Source organism: Peromyscus leucopus, chromosome 8a (assembly GCF_004664715.2).
Source record: "Peromyscus leucopus breed LL Stock chromosome 8a, UCI_PerLeu_2.1, whole genome shotgun sequence".
Lineage (NCBI taxonomy): Eukaryota > Metazoa > Chordata > Mammalia > Rodentia > Cricetidae > Peromyscus > Peromyscus leucopus.
The window spans coordinates 44,943,629-44,965,036 of NC_051085.1; the positions used below are offsets into that span (position 1 = coordinate 44,943,629).

At 39.9% G+C, this 21,408-nt stretch overlaps 1 protein-coding gene across 1 annotated transcript in view; it reads right to left on the reverse strand.

Moving 5' to 3' along the window:
• The window catches only part of Ipcef1 (interaction protein for cytohesin exchange factors 1), a 162,728-nt gene that overhangs the window by 103,806 nt on the left and 37,514 nt on the right, over positions 1-21,408 (reverse strand). Inside the window, exon 2 of the mRNA XM_028854055.2 lies at positions 12,552-12,595. The gene's annotated coding sequence lies outside the window, so the exon portion shown is untranslated. The remainder of the gene's footprint in view (positions 1-12,551; positions 12,596-21,408) is intronic.

Below are 21,408 nucleotides of genomic sequence, written 5' to 3' on the forward strand. Positions count from 1 at the left end.
GGTTCCTGCTTCTTGTCTCATACGGGCAGCTAGACGCCGCAAAACAGGTTTGAACACTGGCGGGTTCCTGGCGTGTGCGTTTGACCGGCAGTATGGCGGGAATGAGGTGTCTGCCAGTGGCACAGTACGCTGTGTGGTAGATTTATTCTTTACTAGTATTTTAAAAAAAAAAAAAAAAAAAAAAAAAAGAGGTTTCTGGGCTACACGCTGCTTTGATAAAAGCTTACACCCACTATTTCTGAGACTTGATGACTCCCAGAGCTGGCGGAAAACGTACCACCGCCATGTTGAGAAGCTGAAGTGGGCGGAGCCAGCAGCCACAGCACCGTTTCAGTCTTAGAATGGTGCAGTTTAAAGCAATAGGCTCAATGTAATATAAAAAATAAGCCACGTAAAGATGGCTACCACACAGAGAATCTGGATTATGTTCTCTTTGATATTCATAACTGAACAAAAACATTTGATTACAAAAGCTGTTGAGTTATGCCAAAATGTATATTTTAAAGGTGCCTTGACTTCAAAATTTAGATATAAGGATATGTTACTTTGGAAAAGAGGTTCTGCTTTTGTTTCCACAGAAAGCCAGAGGCTGTGGATTTGTTCCAGATTAAGATACATCAGGTTTCACCAGCCAAGACCCCCTGAAAGGTCTCCGATGACACCATGGCCCAGATGACCTAACATCCAGAGCGGTTTCAAGGCAACTGGTTCACACAATACAGCCTCACGGACTACCCCATAGGTCTAAAATTTTCTTTGCATCACCATAAGATACAGCGCCCCCCTCCAGCAGGAAGTAGTAAGAGATGCTACGCCCAAATTCCCAAATATACCAAGCTGGCTTTAGAGGTGGAATTGGCTCACTCCCCCTCTAAACCCAGACATATTGCTTTAAAAAAAAAATGGTTAGTCAATTCTTATGTCCCAAATCAGAAGAGCCCTCTGGTGTGGGACAGAGAAAACCAATATTTTTATTTAAAACAGGTTGATTATAAATGTGATCTCTTTCTAAAAAAGAAAAGGGGATATAATATAGATATATAGGAGGATATAGAGATGATAAGATAAAGGGATGAGTTAATTAACCTACTTTTGAAGAACAACTTGTTTAAAATGTTTTACATTGGTATAGATTTTAGTTTATGTTTAAAATGTTTTACATTGGTATGGATTTTAGTTTATTGATACAAACTTGAAGTTGATATTGTTATACTGTGTATATATATATTTCTATTCTTGTTTGAGGTATTATGTTTATGTAACTCATTTAAAATTGTAATGGATAATTAAAAAATAGATTAATAATTAGTCATCTATGATAATCATATCTGTAGCCATGTTAGTTAAGTTTTCTAGGTATACATAGATATATTTCAGATAGATAGGTAATCTTCAAACACTTCATAGACCTAGAGAATATGGCATTTAAATAACTTAGAATTCTGTTGATGTGAGACACAATTGCTCCTGGCTGCACCAATTGATCCCGAGAAAATGTTGGGCTTCTAAGACATTTCCATTTGGAAGTTTGTCTTTTTGGTACAAAATGGCCTACTGGGCAAAGAACTGCCCTTGCCTTGATGGCTGACAGTACAAATGCAATGCTGTCCTTTCTGGACAAGCGGGACACAAGGAAAGCGACCACTGTACTCTGCCAAGACAGGGTAAGATGGTCTTTCAGAAATCCTGCTTCTGAAAATGGTCTGTCAGATACTCTAGGCCTGTAGCCAATTTGAATGCACCAACAATGCTGAAAAACATTAGGTGACTGTCCAGGCTGCCAGCTGTCTTGGTCTAATTTTGCAAGATTCCCGAAAGTTGCTTGCATCCATCTACCATTTCTCAGGTACCATTATGTTCCTTCTCAGGTCTTTGATGTGGTTGAAAACTAGATAGTTGTAATTTCCTCAGTTATGATAAAAGATAAGTTAGATATAAAACCTTAAACTCACAAATATAAAATAGATAGGACATCTTCTTTAATATTGTAACTATAATTCTTGCTCGGTAATTGTTTTGTTATATATAATTTTACCATGTTAAAGTTAAAACCTTCCTTTTTAAAAAAAAAAATAAAAAAAGGGGAAGTGCTGTGGATATTGTTCTATATAAATAAAACACTGATGGCCAGTGACCAGGCAAGAAGTAGGTGGCCAGGCAGGAAGTAGGTGGGACAAGGAGAGAGGAGAATTCTGGGAAGTGGAAGGCTGAGGGGAGAGACACTGCAGCCACCGCCAGGACAAGCAGCATGTGAAGACGCCAGTAAGCCACCAGCCACGTGGCAAGGTATAGATTTATAGAAATGGATTAATTTAAGATATAAGAACAGTTAGCAAGAAGCCTGCCACGGCCATACAGTTTATAAGTGATATAAGTGTCTGAGTGATTATTTTATAAGTGGATTGTGGGACTGCGGGGCTTGGGGAACCTGGAGAGAAGTCCTCCAGCAACACACAGTCTTTTCCCAGACTTTGCAGCAAATTCGTACAGCATCATCCCCTACACTTATGGATGTAAAGACATGGCCTTACTGATGTGCACTAACCAGTTTTCATAGTTAACAGGCTAGAAAGTCAGAATTCACACTCAGGTCTTCTGACTCCAGACCCAGGGCCCTTCAATCATCAGCTGTGATGTCTCCTTCAGTGTTATCTGCTTTTTCTCCCTTCTTCGCAGCAAGCTTGAGTTCTCTGAGAAGAGTAGGTCTTGACACATTCTTCCAGGTGGATGGACCCAACAAGGGGTCAGTCCAGACATACAGTAGGAGGCTAATAAGTATGTGTTGATTGATGTAGGCCTTACCTCAGATTTGGAATATGTAAAGGTGGGCAGGCAATTTATTGATAAGGTACCCAATATGACCCACAGTTATCATGTAGACATCCGGTGAGCTATATGTGGGATCACAGATGAGCTGTCTCGGGGTGGAATGAGGGATTTTATCAGGAGGACATAAACTCCTAGGCGATACTAGAGAGTCAAACATGGATTATCTGGTATCACATATTCTTTGGGGGGCTTCCTTTAATAACAGTGGGGCTGAATTCCTCTATGAACACAGGGCTATGAAGTCTGACATTTCCATCTCCTTGCTCTGTCAGCATTGCCAGCACAGGCACCTGAATTTGGTGTTTGCTGCCAAGCGTGTGTTAGTGTCTTCTAGGCTCGAAAACAAGAGCTAAGAGACCTTTTTGTTCTTCAGGATAAACTATTCCAACAAAGTAAAGACATTCTTCACATCTTCCAAAATTCAGATTTAACAAAAAAATAATAATAATCCACATAAGCTAATGCCTTTAGGAACAGCATAGCTCTCTCTGCAGTCATAACATGTATGAAAAGAGACACCTAGTGGGAACACTTGTAAGTACAAAATTTATTATTGGGACTAAGAGAAGCTCCCTTTGACTTCTGCTGGTTCACATGCATCTGAGTTCAAGACAGCCCCTTCCAAACTACGAGAACCATAAACCAAAACATATAAATTTTGCAAAAGTGTTTGTTCTTTTGCCTTTTGAGTTCGACTACCTAACTGAATCAAGTCTCATGGCGTAAGACAGACATTGTAATGCAGGCAGCCTGGAGCAGATTAGAACTGGACAGACACTGCATCCCCCTCCCTTTCCTGTGTGCGTGTGTGCTGGCTTTTTGTTTGCACCTCTTCACAGAATCTGTGTGTGAGATTTTCCATTTGCTGACAGGTTGATATATTCTGGTTTAAAATTAGGTAACGCCAAAGCTGGTTTTATTTTCCACCTGGTTTCCTGTGGTCCCTGCGATTTCCTGTGGTCCACCCACCCACCACCTCTGCTCCATCACTCACGTGCCCCTGCCGTTACTTTCTCGCTGTGCCCACCCCCAGTCTAACTTACAACTCACTCTTTCTCCTTGCCTTCCTTAATTTCATCTAACCTCAAAAGTAAAAAAAAAAAAAAATCTATCATCATAAAGTATTTTTAAAAATCTATTTTTCATCTATGACCATAGCGCTAAAGTATGGTTGTGTCAAAAGTTTACATTACTAACTGGTTGTAATGAAATAGTTATGTTTAACTGCAATTGTGTGATCTTGTGGGTTCAAACTCAGGGAATTTTTTTTTTTATTTTACTTACTTTATGTATTTGAGAGCCTCTGTATGTTGTTCAGGCTGGTCTGGAACTCATAGCCTCTAGGAATTCTCCTGAGTTAGCTTTCCCAGTATTGGGGACTTTAGGAAAAGACCATTGCGCCCAGGTTAGCTCATGGAACTTCTTTTAGGCTCATAAGAGCTATTTTTCTCTCTTGCTTTTTTTTTCTTTCTTTGCTTCTCACTTCCTTGTTTCCTTCTTTCCTTTTCATGTGCGCACAATTCTCAGGTTCAAACCTACCACTAAGCGACACCCCACGTTGCCACTCCTAAGATTTCATATCTGAAAGAGACCATACCCTCTAATGAAAGCTGTACTTCATTGCAAGTCCACACATTCTAAGAGTGCCCTGTAGACAGACCCAAGCTTGGGTATGGATCTGGGGGGTTGAAACACCCTACAAGGAAGAAGCTCAAGACCCTAGGCTCCAGATACACAACTACAAACATAGTCTCCATAGTCAACCTCCCAGCTCCAGCCAAACTTCAGAGAGATCTGAGGTTCACTGTCAAGCAGGCCTTCCCCGGATTCCTGACATGGACCACTTTCAGGAAGGCAATTCCTCTTTCCTGTATGTCACAGGTGGTGGATAAGCATTGAGACCTTTTCCTTTGATGTTAAGAATAAGCCAAGATGTTTATTACTGACATCCAATGGCATAGTTTCAGAGACACTGGTAAAAAGAATTAGTAAAAGCTATGATGGTTAAAAAAGAAGAAATTAAGACTTCAAATTTTTTCAGAGTGTAGAATTTAGCATGTAGAATCTATACATGAAGTATTAAAATTAACATGTCAATATAGAAAGTTACCAAATACGTAACCATTATATTAAATTGAGTAACAGTTCCTCACGTAAGCAATAATATGAAAATAAATACCTAAGAAAACACATATCTGAGAAAACATATGTTAGATTTCTATAAAGAAATCTATTGTTTTATTTAACATCATTGGGAACAATTAAAGAAAACATAACTAAATAAAGGGAATACCATACCTGTTAACTAAAAAATACTAGCTATTGTAAACATGACCTATTATTCTAATGTCACCAGGATATCTATCTTGTCTTCTAGAACCTTTTTTGTTTACCCTTCCATGTTATATCTAAGATCAATAAGCACTTGATTTTTTTAAAGATTTATTTATTTATTATGTATACAGAAGAGGGTTCCAGATCTCATTACAGATGGTTGTGAGCCACCATGTGGTTGCTGGGAATTGAACTAAGGACCTCTGGAAGAGCAGTCAGTGCTCTTAACCTCTGAGCCATCTCTCCAGCCCCAAGCACTTGATTTTTTTAATTTGGTTTCAAATAAGAGTCTAATTTCATGTTTTAAGTTAGTAACAATCATCCCAATATCATTTATAGATTGATATGTTGCGACCTACCAAACTTAAGCCAGGGCTACACAGTGAGATCCTGACCTGCACCTCCTCGCTCCCTCCAAAAAAATAAAGTCTGGTAATCCGTCACGACTCAGGATTGGAGAAAGATATAAAGAACTCAATAATGACAGCATAACTCTCCAAAATGAATAGCTTAAGGGGACAACAAGGACCAGAGATGCATATGGCAGTTAGTGAATTCAGACCCTTAAGACAGACAGGATTCCACAGTCAAAAAACAGAATACATGCTCCTGCCCAGCACAGATGTGTGTTTTTAAACACATTGACCTCGGAATATTTTCTCTGACTGAAATCCATTAATCATATAAATTAATAATGCAAGTTTAGTTTTATATGTTTTAATTTTTATGGCATGTGGAGTAGATACATGTGTGTGTATGTATATATATGTGTGTGTATGTGTGTGTGTGTGTGTGTGTCTGTGTGTCTGTGTGTCTGTGTGTCTGTGTGTGTGTGTGTATGCCAGTACACACACCTGTGCATGTGCTTGTGGGGTCAGAGGTCAACTTCAGGAGTCATCCTCTGTACTCTCCACCTCACTTTTTGAGACAGGGTATCTCATTGAACCTGGGCTCTAGTTCTGGCTAAATTAGCTGAAGAGACCTCAAGGTTGTCCTGTCTCTGCCAACATCTCCATCCCCAGTGCTGGGTTTACAGGTGCATGTCAGCATGCCTGGCTTGTATATGAGTTCTGGGGATAAAACTTGGGTCCTCACGTTTGCATGAGACACTTCACAAATTGAACCAACTCCTTGAGTCTAGCTTAAGTGTCTATGTCCCCAGAAGCAATCTCACACATCTGTAAACATTCGGATTAAAAAGCAACTGAAATGGGAAACATTTAGAATTTATCTTCATTGAAATAAATGCAAAATTTAGGGACATGATGAATACACTTTAAAAAATTTATGCTTCAAAGGTATCTTTTGAAAACCTAGAAAGAATAAGACAAATATGATTCAGTATATGAAATTAGAGCAATAACAGAACAGCAAACCCAAGGCAAAAAAAAATGACTATACTAAAGGCAGAAATCAATGAAGAAAGCTATGGAGAACATTAATAACAATCAAAGCTGTTGTTCTGAGAAAATGTAATGAAATAGAACTCTAGCAAGACTAATGAGGGGAAAAATCAAATATAAACAAAAACTTTCCAGTTGCAACTCATAACCTACCAATTATTCAACTTAGAATCATTAACTTCAAGAATTACATTTGGACATGGGTTAAAAGTAAAGCTAAACCAAATAATAGATGTTTAACCTACTATAGACACATTGCCTACCAGTCTACCATCTGAGACTGTATCCTGGAATATATGTGTGTGTGTGCGTGTAGATGTCTATGTGTGTGCATCATGTGTGTGTGTATGTGCATGGGCATGTGCATGCATGTGTGTGTGTGTGTGTGTGTGTGTTTCAACTCTTATTTTTTTCATGTATTGGTCAGTAAAAGTCAAAATTCTAATTGAAAATTTAAAAATATATATATTCAGGAAATCAAGGGAAATAATTGACCCTATAATCTTTCCAGGTATAATTGTCTAGCATTTAATAACTATTATAGCATGTAAAGAAAATTCTATGAGCTTAAAACTCTGAATCAAGCAAATAGGAAAATCAATCAGCTTCTTCTGCTTCCAGCCCAAGCCTCCATCTCTTAATGCTCATCAGAAGCACCTTGGTTTTGGGCACTCAAGTTTTCATTCAGACCGGCTCCTTTTACTCTTTTCCGTCTCTGTGAGCTGTCAATCACAAGCCCAGCTCCCAACTGCAAGAGCAGGCATAGGGCTTAGGGTGGAACTCATTCCTCATCCATTCATTCATCAAATACCATGAAGCATGTACCAGGCACACGGTGTGAGGCTTAAGGATGCAATGCTAGGGCACAGCAGGCAAAGCCTCTGACTTTCACAGTTCGTGGAAGTAAACAAAAAATCTCCTCCTCCATGATCTTTGTTTGGAATCTGCTGCTATTAAAGTTGGTAAGTTCAAAGTGTGAAATTAGGGGCGGATACTAATTGCTCTTGCTGAGAGCGTAGGTTCACAATGCCTGTGAACTCTACATCCAGATAATCTGCCACCCTTTTCTAGCCCCCCACCCCGGCTCCTGCAGGCATGTGGTGCACATAGACTCATGCAAGCTCACATCCATACACATAATAAAAATAAATGACCATTTAATGCAAAATGATTATTAAAATATTCAGATAGCTCGACCGCTTAGAAGGGCAGGAGAACGGATACCTATGAAGGATTTGGGAAAGAAAGTTACTGCATGGAGATGCAAAAATTTTACAGTAAATGTCAGCAGAAGATAAATGACTCTACCTGGTTCTCTCCTCCCTACGTTTCCCGTGTGTTAAAAAAAGGCAGTGTGAGGACTGGAGAGGTGGCTCAGAAGTTAAGAGCACTGGCTCCTCTTCCAGAGGTCCTGAGTTCAATTCCCAGCAACCACAAGGTGGCTCACAGCCACCTATAACGAGATCTGTTGCCCTCTTCTGGCTTATAGGCAGAACACTGTACACATAATAAATAAATCTTTAAACATAAGCCGGGCAGTGGTGGCGCATGCCTTTAATCCCAGCACTCGGGAGGCAGAACCAGGCGGATCTCTGTGAGTTCGAGGCCAACCTGGGCTACCGAGTGAGTTCCAGGAAAGGCGCAAAGCTACACAGAGAAACCCTGTCTCGAAAAACCTAAAAAAAAAAAAAAAAGATGGTGCCACAAGAAGGCAGAGTCTGCATCAGCCCCTGTCCTCGAAGAACTCCAAAGCTGGGATTCCTCCCCTCCTGGTAAGTAATGGATTTCTTACCCATTCGGTGTGGATAAGAAACAAATGTTTGCTGCGTTGAGCTTCTGCGACCTAGGGGTTAATTTCAATAACACCTCAAGAGCTCCTTGTGGCTTATTAATTATTAACCAAAGCCCTTAGATCTCCTTAAGATCTGTTTATACCCAAGATAGTTCCCTTTTTGTGATTTTATTGGGAACAAAGCTCACGTTTCCACAGAGGGTGATGAGCTTAATATCAATGGGAATGTAAGACAAGAAGAAACTTTTTGGACTTGGAAGAGACCTTTACCCTCCCTCACCCAGTTTCTCACCGTCTACTTTTTCACAGAAAAGAAAAATGCTCTATTCATTTGTAGAAATAACTTTAAAAGACTTGAGATTTCCAGCTAACACCTCATCATTCTTGGAATTGGATTCTGCCCCTTAGAAAGTTTTTCATATTTTTTAACTGAAATATAGGAAGGGAAAAAATTTGTTCACTAGAAAAAAAAAAAAACCACTCCAATGTTAATCTGCCCTCTAGATAACCAAACAGCTTGTAGATTCTACTTTTGAAAAATAGTCTCTATGTCTACAGCTTGCCAATTCTTGCCTTATAACCCAGCTGTCCTCATTCCTACTCATAATGTCAAATTTTGTGCAAAAAAAAAAAAAAAGGCACCTTTAAGAAAAAACATATGTGGTCATCTATCCCTTTACCACCAGCACACAAGATTTTAACAAAAAAAGTTTATTTTAAAATAGATCAGAAGCCTTGGAATGAGCCTTGGCCCCACACGTTCTGTCCTGGAAAAAGTCCATTGGCGCCCTCAATCACTTGGTAACATAAATCAAATTAAGTAGGTCTTAGAACATAGCACTGATAGACACAACAAGAAAGACAGAATAAGGAAAACATAACCCTGCGTTCATAATTGCATTCTCACAAAACTCACAATACTCACTGCCCAGCAGGAATATGTCAAAATAATTAGACAGGCATTTCATGCTTAAGAATCCTGGGAAGGACTCAAAATAATCATGGGCTGAGAAACTTAGACACATGTGAGTGAGAACTGAGTATGAGTTGCTGGCTACTACACATGCATAGACTGGAAACCAAGCTTCCTTCACCGCTGCTCAATGACCGTCCTAAGGATGAGAAATGTCAAAATACTTTTGCAATGGCTGGAGGACATTCCATAAGCTTAGTAGCTGCCTCAAGTCCTTCTCTGGGAAACAATTGATTTAAAAAAAAAAAATCATTCGCCAGGCAGCAGTAGCACACCTTTAATCCTAGCACTCGGGAGGCAGAGACAGGTGGATCTCTGTGTTCAAGGCCAGCCTGGTCTACAGAGAGAGATCCAGGACAGACACCAAAACTACACAGAGAAATTCTGTCTCAAAAAAACAAAAACAAAAAAGTCATTCACACTTCTTTTTTATAGACTGAGATCCAGAGGTATTTCGTTGTATACAGAACATCCTGGCACAGGGGGGAGGGGGTAGAGGGAGGGAGGCAATGAAAGAAAGATGAGAGATGGAAGTTACAACAATAAGAGCTGGAGACACGTGATAGGCTCATGTGGGCTTAAGTGGGAAGCAGAGAAGAGACCGCGTGTTGCCTTCATGCTGGCTTCAGAACATAATACCCGAGGAAAGAACCATTAGGAATGTGGAAAAAATCATCACAAGGTTCACTCTACTCCTAAAGTCCAGAAACCTGAAGAATTGGTCTCAAATGCACAACAGCCTGTAAAAGATACTCATCCCTCTGCTGATATAGAAGTCGTCGCCACTAGCATTCTGAGCACTCTGTTATGTACCAGGCATTGTTCTAAATACTGTGTTCATACAGATTCATCAATACCCGCTCCAGCCTTAAGAGTCATTACCCACTCCCATTAAAAAGGAGAGAAGTTGTCTGACCTCCAAGCATTTGCCTCGGCATGTTCCCCTCCCGCACAACAATAAATAATAATAAAAAGAAGAAAAATCGGTCCTGTAAAGGTTAAGTGCCAAGGCCAAGATTGCACACCTAATAACATGTCTGAGACAAGTTTCAATCCCAGCCATCAGTGTCTGGAGTCTGCTCTCTTCGATCTTGTAATATGTCTGATTGTTCTTTAAGATAAGCATTTTGACAATACTTTTAAAAATTAAATTATCCAGTTTGGAGAAACACTTGTTACTTTACACCAGCACAAGGTTTTCTATACCAAGAGATTTTAGAACCCATCTAATCCAGTTTTCCCGATCAGTGAAGGCTTCCCTTGTAACATGCCTTTCTCTGATAACGAGTCATGCTTTTTTTTTTTTTTTTTTTTTTTTTTTTTTGGTTTTTCGAGACAGGGTTTCTCTGTGTAGCTTTGCGCCTTTTCCTGGAACTCACTTGGTAGTCCAGGCTGGCCTCGAACTCACAGAGATCCACCTGGCTCTGCCTCCCGAGTGCTGGGATTAAAGGCGTGCGCCACCACCGCCCGGCACGAGTCATGCTCTTACTAGATGTTTTTTGTGATGGAGAGGTCTCTCACCTAAAGATTTTACTAGAAAAAGTAGTTGACTTTTTTTTTTTTTTTTTGGTTGTTGTTGTTTTGTTTTGTTTTGCTTTGTTTTTTGTTTTTTTGTTTTTTGGGAGGTTTTTTTGAGACAGAGTTTCTCTGTGGTGTTTTGGTGCCTGTCCTGGATCTCGCTTGTAGACCAGGTTGGCCTCGAACTCACAGAAATCCGCCTGGCTCTGCCTCCCGAGTGCTGGGATTAAAGGCATGTGCCACCACCACCCGGCAATACTTGACTTTTGAAGATGATTAAATTGCTCATTTTCATCAATACCTTAGGAAACTAATTTTGTAAGCCATTGAGGAAAGTATAAATATGTAAGGTATCACTTAAATTACTCCATATAGCATCCAATTTTATAATAAAGCACTCTTTACCAAAGAAAGCAAAATCTAAGTCATATTAACTATCTCATCAAAATTAATGCCTGTGGGACTAAAGGGGTGGCTCAATAGTTAAGAACACTTGATGTGCTTGCAGAAGACCTAGGTTTGGTTCCTGGTACCCACATTAGGCAACATGCAACTACTTGTAACTTCATTTCCTAGGAATCTGACACCCTCTTCTGGTCTCCAGAGTCACCTGCATGTGCATGGCACCCATACAAACATTCATACACTCATACACATATAAAATAAATGGTTTTAAAATGCCTCTCATACACATGTCAAAAAAAAACAAGAATATATATTTGAAGACATCTGAACACCTGAGCTACACACCAAAATTAATTTCCACATCATTGAGTTAGACACCTAGCACCATGGGCTTTAGCTACTACAGAATAAAAAGGGAATGATGCTTTCCACTAAAAAAAAGAGCATGTGTAACAATGCTGCAAAGATAGTAGCCAAATAACTGGAAATGGTAGAAACTGCACACTAAAGGGATTCGTGAATATTACCATTTCCTGGCTTAGAGAAACGAGCATTACATTAATAGACTAATACATTCTGAACAGTGACCACAACTTCAGCTTTCTCCAGAGAGTCACAAAAGCACTACATCCCTTGCATTCCCCTGCAAGTTAGAATTATGGTTCATCTTTTAAAAAAAAAATAACTAAACCAATAAGTAGTTGAATGACCCAGTTGGGAGCTAATCTACATATAACCTTTCTTAAGTCATTTTATAAATCAAAAATCAAAGGAAGAGCAAAACCATGTATACCTATAATTACAGAATCTTGGGTAGGTCATTAGAGTTGAATTTCAAATAGAGGGATATCTTAAGACTGTTATGCTTTTGTATTATAACTCATTTCATCTTAATTAGTAATAAACTCATAGTAATAAATACCTGGGCATCTAAACCCACAGTTGTTTACAAAATAGAATCTCCGCCCATATGATCCCACAGTGCTTAGCTTGTTACAGTAAGCTTTGGTCAGACTGAGGGAAAAGGAAAAAGAAATCAACCCATAAATAAATAAACAATTCTTTCCTTGTAAAATAATCACCACCCAGAATCCATTTTCAGGGGAAATTAAAGGTAAATGAAGTTGGTAATTTGCCAACACTGCTATATTTCCTTTTCATAATATTAGCCTGAGGACAACCATACTTAGTTTATTCTGATTTGGCTCATACATTAGAATAACAGTTTGAAGAGTGGGATTTTCAGGTTATAAATGTCACTCAAGAAACTAGATTCAGAGAGCCGTCAATTACATACCAAAATGTTATGACGTGTCTCAGTCCAGGTCTGCTGATGATGATCTATACAAGAAAAAACAATAAAAGATGTCATTAGAGTCTCAACTACCTATGAGGAAATCAGAATCCTGCATATTAACCTGAGAACAGGCAACAGAAGACTTAAGCTGGTTAATATGGAATGGCCAGGGTCCTCTCCCAGAAAACTAGCTGCATAGTTTTATCTCCTTTGGAGGAAGACACGAGTGTTGTGGGTCCCTGAATCTGAATGCTCAGTGCTATACTACAAAGCATGTTCTAACTCTTTGCACACATACCCAGGCCTGTTTTCACTTGCTTTGAAAATGTGCCCATGGGTTTGGAGAGATGACTCAGCAGTTAAGAGCACTAGCTATTCTTGAAGAGGACCCAGGTTCAGTTCCCAGCACACACACAGTAGTTCACAACTGTCTGTAGCACTAATTCCAAAGAATCCAGTGGCTTTTCCTGGTCTCCAAGGTTAGCAGGTACTCCAAGGTACACCAGGCACACACACGGTGTACTTACACACCCAAAGACAAAACACTCATGCACATTTAAAAGAGAAAAGAAAAAAATGTGCTCATGAATTTAGAATTTCCATCCCTTTCCTGGAATTTTACCAGTAGGAAAGTGTTTCAAATTAATAATAATAATTTACTCACTGTCTAAACTACATATTTGTTCAAAATATATATTATTCTTTTTAAAAACCTATACAATTCAAGTTTCCCTAACTGTCTTAACAATGTCCTTTCTGGTCTAAAGAATTCATTGTTTTTCATTTTAAATCCGGGTTTCAATCAAGGATCACTACTTAATGTATGGTATATCTCTAATATCACTTGGGGGGTGAGGAGAGGCTATCTCTAGAAGCCTGTGGATACCACAGTCAAGGATGCTCCAGTGTCTTACATAGAATGAAGCATATAACACCCTCCCGTGTGCTTTAGACTTCTGGGTCTAAATATGCAATATGAATGCTTCATGGTAAGATATTACACTGTGTAAGCTTAAGAAATAAGAGCAGGAAAAGAAAGTTCCTCATCCTGTGCAGTTGCAATTCTTTTTCTCCTAAACAGTCGGCAATTGGTTGAATCCTTGGGTGTAGAAAGCATGGCGACAGTCGAATCAACTCTATTAGCAAGTGTCTACAGTGTCTCTGGCCTTGGTTGTTGCATCCCTCCTGCTGGGTTGTTTAATCGTGTCTTCACAATCAGACTCAGGCTGAACATGTTTGACTCATTGGTTATGGTGTTTACATTCTTTATAAATATCTTAAAACTACACAAAAGGTTGTACAAATATTTTATTTCAGTCACAGTTACACTAAATGGGTTGCCTCCTATAAAATAAACTTAGTGTCAGTTTTTAATTAATAAAATTCTTTTGACATGGATGAATGTGCTTAATTTGTACTGCCATTCCACCAAAGTGAGTATTTTTAAATTATCTTTTCCTTTTAAATGAATATTTATGCACATTCATATAAGTAGTAAAACTGCTTCTGGGGCCAAAATTTAAATATAGATATGACATACCTATCGCCCTAAAGCAAAGAACCTTCTGTTTTCATGTGAATAAGTCTAAGTCATTTTTCTTCCTCTTTCCACGGTGCAAATGTTGTGCTTCTCAGCTCTTGCTCCACTGTGTTAAATTACAAAGCAGTAGGACACTGTGGTTTAGCTAAACATTTTCAAGCTGCTTTTTGAAATTATTATGGTTTAACTGGAAACAACATCAAAGTTAATGAGTGCTGATCTGAGATGCATATTAATTATGTCAAATGATCAGCAATCAGCTTTTCATCACATTCTTGTCTCTGCGCTTGATGCACATAAGAGCTCACATCTCCACTTGTTCCCAGGAAAGATTATATGTCACTTCTTCCTTCTTCCCCAGACAGCCTTTCAGGATAAATACCAGCATCTTTAAAAGAACATCTTCGCATGTTAAACTGGATCATTTTCCTTCTTCTCTTTTTTACTTTGGACCTAAGGATCCCTTTGTTTAGTTTAAGATCAAGGCAGGAGAGGTTTGGAAATCTATGCCTGTAACTTGAGTCACAGTCAATAATATGTGTCTCTAGGCAGACAGTGCAGGCAAACATGTAGAATACCAACAGGCTCCCATCCTGAATGTCTAGGGTCCTGGCCACCTAATTGCTAAATAGAGCTTTCAGTGACACTAAAATTGAAGGCAATCCCACCCAGTTTGGGAAGAAGGGCCCACGGTTGCTCTCTGGGTGGGACTATCTACACCGTTCTGAGATTGGAAAGATCTTTAAGAAAATGAGGTGCTCTTTTTCACTGATGAAAACTACTTTACCATCTCCAGAAAGCCTCTGCTGATGTGACAGACAAGAATCCATTTAGTCTCTCATCTATGCGCAATTTCCTTAACACCCGGCAATTTCAATAGCTCATTTCAAAGGGAAAGAGTAGTTTAAAAGAACCGAGTAGTGAGTGTGACATTACTATCCCTGTCCAGTGTCCAGTTTCATAGAGAAGTCAGGACAGGGCCATGAAACACATCCAAGGAAGGAACTGAACTGTCTTTTCAATATTCCGAGTTCTTCACATATAACAGTATTTTCTTTAGAATTGGCATATTATGCACTCCATTAAAGGAAAAAAAAATTCTTTGTTCCAATTCTAAGAAAAACATTCTAGTCCTTCGTTTGAATTGGATTTTAAACCAAATGCAGTAAAGGAAGCTGCATTTAGGGGGTTATGCCTTGAATATATAAATGGCTTGAAGAGAGAGATGGGAAATGTTTCAACTGTGAAGTCCTTCCTAGAATATACATCCTCCTTCTTTCCTCTCCTACCCTCAATATACTCATATTATCTTCAAATAATAAGAGTGGCTGCCTGCAGTTGATTTAATCACTGTGATTTCCTGAGAAATGAAGACTGATGTCTCTTGAAAATTAGTCCAATTTTATCTTTGAACATGAGTTTAAAACTGTTAAAATTACTACTTTCAATAATATATTAACCTCCTCAGGGGGTATTAGTTATTCTCATAACCTTCCTAAATCAAAAAAAAAATATTAGGGCCCAAGTTTTTTGTTCATTAAAAATTCAACTTTAAGATACAATTACCTTTAAAACTTTTCCCAAGTTTAAAACACTTCAGGTTTCATTTAACCTGTTTCCAAATGAACTTTGAAAATCAGTTTTTCTTTCTAAACACAAAATGGGAACAAATCCATTTTATTGTCTCATAAAACTAAATTGCAATTAAGTAGAAAATAAATAAATAAATAAATAAATAAATAAATAAATAAATAAATACATGGGACAGGGAGATGATTCAGTCAGTACAGTACTTGCTTTACCAGCAAGTGTGAGGCTGTGAGTTTGATGCCTAGAACCCACAGGGGGAATAAGACCAGGCTTGGTGATGGGTGCTTGTAATTCCAGATGCAGGGAGGCAGAGCCTGTTGGATCTCTGGGGACCTCTGGCCTTCTAGTCTAGACTACTTATGAATTCCAGGACAGTGAGAGACCCTGTCTCAAAAAACAAGGTGGAAGATACCTGAAGAATGAACCCCAGGTCAACCTCTGCCCTCCACACGTATTATATTCATGCACACTGATGAACAGACATCTAGACAAAAGGAATCTTACAAGAACAGCAGTGATCATAAAAATAATAGCAAAGTGTTTGTTCTGGTTGTCAAGCAACTTATGTGTGCACATGCCAAATGCTGGATATACTGCCCCCCTCTGCTGCTCACTAATGATCACCCACATGGTCCCCAACCTTCTTCATACTCATACACTCACAGGCATACATACACAAGCACATGCACTCATATGCGCACACACATACATACATGTGCACGTACACAAATACTTTCTGATGATTGTTCGGACAGCTTTGCACAGAGGCTCGTACTTTCCTTTGACTCTAGTTCAGTGAGAAGAAAGGAGGAGAAAGGGAACTAGTGACCTCTGCACCGGGAGCCCCTGCCTCTTCCCAGGCTACCAGACTCTTGCTCACTTTGACTTTGACCAGGGTCCCTGGGCTCTCCCTCCAACACCAGCTTCCTTAAAGGTCTTTAATGCATCAGCCCACGTTGGCGTGTCTAAACTACAGGGGCAGAAACATTCAGCCCTTCTTCCCAGGTCTCTCAGACCCCCTGCCGTATAACCCCTCTGAGTCCCTGAATTTTCCGAGATGGTCCAGCGTTCACTGATACTCTGTGTCAGCCGAGAGGCAATCTTACTTATGTACACACCTATGGAGGGATTGCTTGTCTGCACCATAGCTTGATAAGTCTAGATACAGGTTTTCTTCCTAGCCACTATTCAGAATGCTAGATTTCTAAATATTATCATGACACCGACAGCCTTAAGACTGTAAATTCTCAGTACACATTTGCTAAGGATAAAGTAAAGCATGGGAGAAAGGAGAGGAAGATGAGGGGAAGGGGCACGTGGAGGTTTCAAGCTCAGTGAGGCCATGGAAGGAAGGAAGCATGGCGGAGGTGCTGCTGAGTGTGGAGAGCATGAAGAAGACCGGAGAGCGGCAAGCAAGGCACTGCACAGTTTGGCACCTCGGTTATTTAGCTCGCTGTCATGTGTTTGAACATCCTTAGCTCTGGAGTCTCCCCAGGTAGAGACTCTTGGGTGCCGTGTTCTAACATCAAAAAAAAAAAACTTCTCCAATTATCCGGACCTAAGTATGTGTGGCACTTGAGGCCATCAATGTTGAAAAACCAGTAGCATTGGCTTAGGGCTCTGGGGAGGAATGTGAAGAAGCCAAGAGAGGGGCCTAGATCAAGCAGCACAGAGAGGGAGGGGGTTGTGTCTGGTCACTCTTGAGAGCGTATTATATCGTGATTCTTTTCTCTGCTCATCCCACAATCACAGCCCCACTATATTTTTAAATGTTTGATCCCTCATGGAGCAGGTTCCTGATTTACCACTCATCCCAATAGTACAGATTTGGGTACAGAATTCATACAAACAGATGATAATTGTCACATACCAAGCAAGGTGCATTTGGATTTGTCTTTTTGTCCTGACTCTACAGGTGCCCTGTCATTAACTCTTTCACATCAGGAAATTAAGTTGTTTGGATATTTACAAATATATATTTGCACTGTTGTAAATTTGAAAGTGCAAAAAAAACAAAAGACAACTCATAAAATGAAACAGAAAGTATATGTTATCCCCAAATCCGCAATGACCCACCCTACCATTGTGTATTGCCTATTCTACATTCTTCTACTTTTTGTGGAGATATTTGGCTTAGCAGAGGAATACGGTATATAAGTTTGTGTCTACAATGGTTAATCTTAGACATCTGTGGGGGAGGGAGGGATGGCTGATATTTGAGCTGCTTGACAAGTCATGTTTAGCTACTTTCATCACAACAGAGACCTGACATCACCAGAGCTTTATCTAGCAATTATGACAATGAACAGTCATGTTCTGGGGAGCAATCTATTCGTATCTGGGTTGTTGAGTGGGGGGTCCCATGGTGCAGAGGAATGTGGAAGTCCATGTGTTCAATTTCTGTGTTTGAAAACCAGTACAAGAAACCCAGAAATACTCTTGAAAGCAAGACCAGTAACATCTTTAAGGCTCAGTAAATGGGCTATCTCAAGAATGGCATTCCCAACAACCCCACATTCTTTTGGGAAAGAGCTGCATAAATGGCATAGGGCAGAGATTGAACTAGAAATTCACTATTAGTGAGAAAATACAGGATTTGTAATCCTCTGACTCAATTGCTTGTTTAGAGACAGAGTTTACTGTAGCCTTGGTGGGCCTTGAACAAATTTAGTAGCCAAGGCTGCTTTCCAATTTGTGATCCTCCTGCCTCCTGAGAACTGGGATTAAAATCATGCACCAAAGCACCTGGTTTTCCAGCTCAGTTGTAAAGAACTATTAAATTTTCATCTGAGACAAAAGTTTTGAGAACACGCTACTGTCTGTTAGAACGAGCTTCCCTATACACACTCGTTGACTTAACAGTTTCCTAAGGTGTCCTAAAAAAGATCCCTTTTACAGTTGATTTATAAAGAACATCTTAATATTCTCAAATGAATTGAAGCTGGAAGCTTAGCTTTAACTTTGCAAGCAGCTCAGGAGCCAGCAGAGTGGCTTCTGTAATCACAAATCAAGAGGACATTTTTATTTATTCATAGAAGAAGAAGACTGTGCCCAGCTGAAAATGACTCACATCCAAATAAGGCAAAGGAAAATGAAAGCAACCTTCTTTTTCATAAAGCAAGAATTGTTCATATCCTCTTCAACCAGCAGAGAAAGAAATCCTATGAGGCTTACTAATAGCGGTGTTACATGTGTGTGCATGCATAGAATCAAATGGAGAGGCAGCATGCTGCTACAGACAGTTTATGGGGACCCTGTTGTTCTCTCATCCCATCTCAAAATGCCCTTGTCACTGGTTAGCTTCCTAAAGCCACCACCAGTCCTTCATGAGTGGTTTTGTAAGTTGTTCACCTGCTCCAGTGTAGCAGGAGATGAAACTGAAGGAGGCTGAGCTTCCCAGAACAACCAGCAAGAGGTGAGCGTCTCCACACTTGTGGCTGCCCCACAGACTGCAGAGCACGCTTTCACTCAGACAAAGTAGTCTGGGTTGATTTTTCTCTTGAAAATGGTGAGCTTTCTACTTGATTTTTCCAAAAATCGAATGTTGTGCCTCAACTGTCTATCAAATTCGTCAGTTGGCTTGTTATTTAAAACACGAAGGCCCATCTCTCTAAGTGTTTAAGATGATTATTGCCAATGTAGACCCATGAGCATCCTGTTGGCTTTCCAAACCCCCACTCCAGGGTGGAGGGCATTTGTCTCCTGGCCATCCCACGGTGGCTAATCATGACTGTCCATTTGGTTTAGAAATCAGCCAGGAGACAAATGTCGGAGGATATCTGGGAGGACATCTCCACACAGGCTTACCCAAGGAGGATAGACCCACTCTATGTGTACACAGTACCTCCCACAGGCTGAGATCCCAGGCCACATACAAAGGCACACTCGTTTCTCTGCTTCCTGACTGTGAGCACAGCACAACCAGCTGCCTCAGGCCCCTGTCGCTGTCCCTTCCTCACCATGATGAACCCGGACCCCAAACCATGAGCCCAAATCCACTGTTCCTTCATTCCTTTGGTCAAGTATTTTGGTCACAGCAGCAAGGAAAGTAAGTAACAGAGCCGTGGGTGGCGCTCTGGGTTCCTTCCAAAGAAAGAACAAACTATTACTCACTTCATTACATCAAAACACACAACAAAGTCTGAAGCAGGAAAACTAAGTTAAACATAAAGTATTACTAGTTAAGATGCCTCACTAAGCCTCAGAAAATATTCTCCAACTAATTCAAATAGAAACATTAAGGCTGGACTGCAGCTCAGTGGAAGAGCACATGCCTTGCTTATGTAAGGCCCAATTTTTGATCTTCAGAAACAAACACATACAAAGTTAGTTACTAAGCAATGTGCTCTCATTTACTAAGCAAGCAAAATATACCCCCTCAAAAATATAAACACATTCAAGAATGGTGGTCCATGCCTATGATGTCAGGATTGTTGTGCTAGAGAGAAGCCCAGAATACAGTTGAGTTTCAGTCCAGGCTAAGCTACACAGTGAGGTCTTATCTCAAACCAAAAAACAAATAATATGTATACAAACATATACATGCATATATACATACACACACATATATGCTGCGGGATATTCTACATGGCAAATGTGTCACTCTGATTGGTTAATAAATAAAACACTGATTGGCCAGTAGCCAGGCAGGAAGTATAGGCGGGACTAACAGAGAAGAGAATTGAGGGAACATGAAGGCAGAGAGAGAGACCTGCCAGCTGCCACCATGACAAGCGAGATGTAAGGTACCAATAAGCCACAAGCCACATGGCAACTTATACATTAATAGAAATAGGTTAATTTAAGATAAAAGAAGTAGATAACAAGAAGCCTGCCATGGCCATACAGTTTATAAGTAATATAAGCGTCTGAGTGATTGTTTTATACGTGGGTTGTGGGACTGCAGGGGCTTGGTGGGACCTGGAGAGAAGCTCTCCAGCTGCACACACACACACACACACACACACATATATATACATACATACATATATGTATATATATGTGTGTATATGTATATGTGTGTGTGTGTGTGTGTGCATGTGTGTATCAAGCTGTGCTGTGTATGACACATAAATCTTAAGTTTTCCATGGGCTTTGAAGAGACTGACTTTTCGTGTTCTTTAACAACTTATTCTTCTCTTAGATGATACATAAACATTCCTTTTTGACAAGAACATACTATAGATGAAAGGCTGCAGTTAGCTATTTGGACAAAATTGTTCTTATTGTTAGGAGCAAGAAATTGCTTTAGTGGAGTGGCCTTGACACCTAACCCTGAAGGAAAGGTGCAGACCAACCACCCCGAGCCCAAAGCCATCATCTGTGTTAGACTCTGCTCCACGCACAACTGGCTCGTCATCAACAAATCCATAAAGCAAGTTAGCTCAGCCACTTATGGAAGCATAGGTTTTGCATTTAATTATCTTTGGGCAGGCACAAAAAAAAAAATCTATCATCAACTACAGCCAAAATCGCCCACCATGTTAATGAGACCAGACTCATCTTTTTCTCATAATGCATCCCATAGAACTGCATTAACACATTCATGAGGGCAGAACTTCATGACTCACCCACCCCCTAATACGGACACAATGACAGACATGAACATTCATATCATAGCAGTACATGTCTATGGACTTCTGCAGTTCGCCTGTGAGCAGCCATGGGTCCCAAAGAGCTCCAAGCCCTGCTTTTGCATGTACTATGTGCTTGAGACACTTGTTCTGT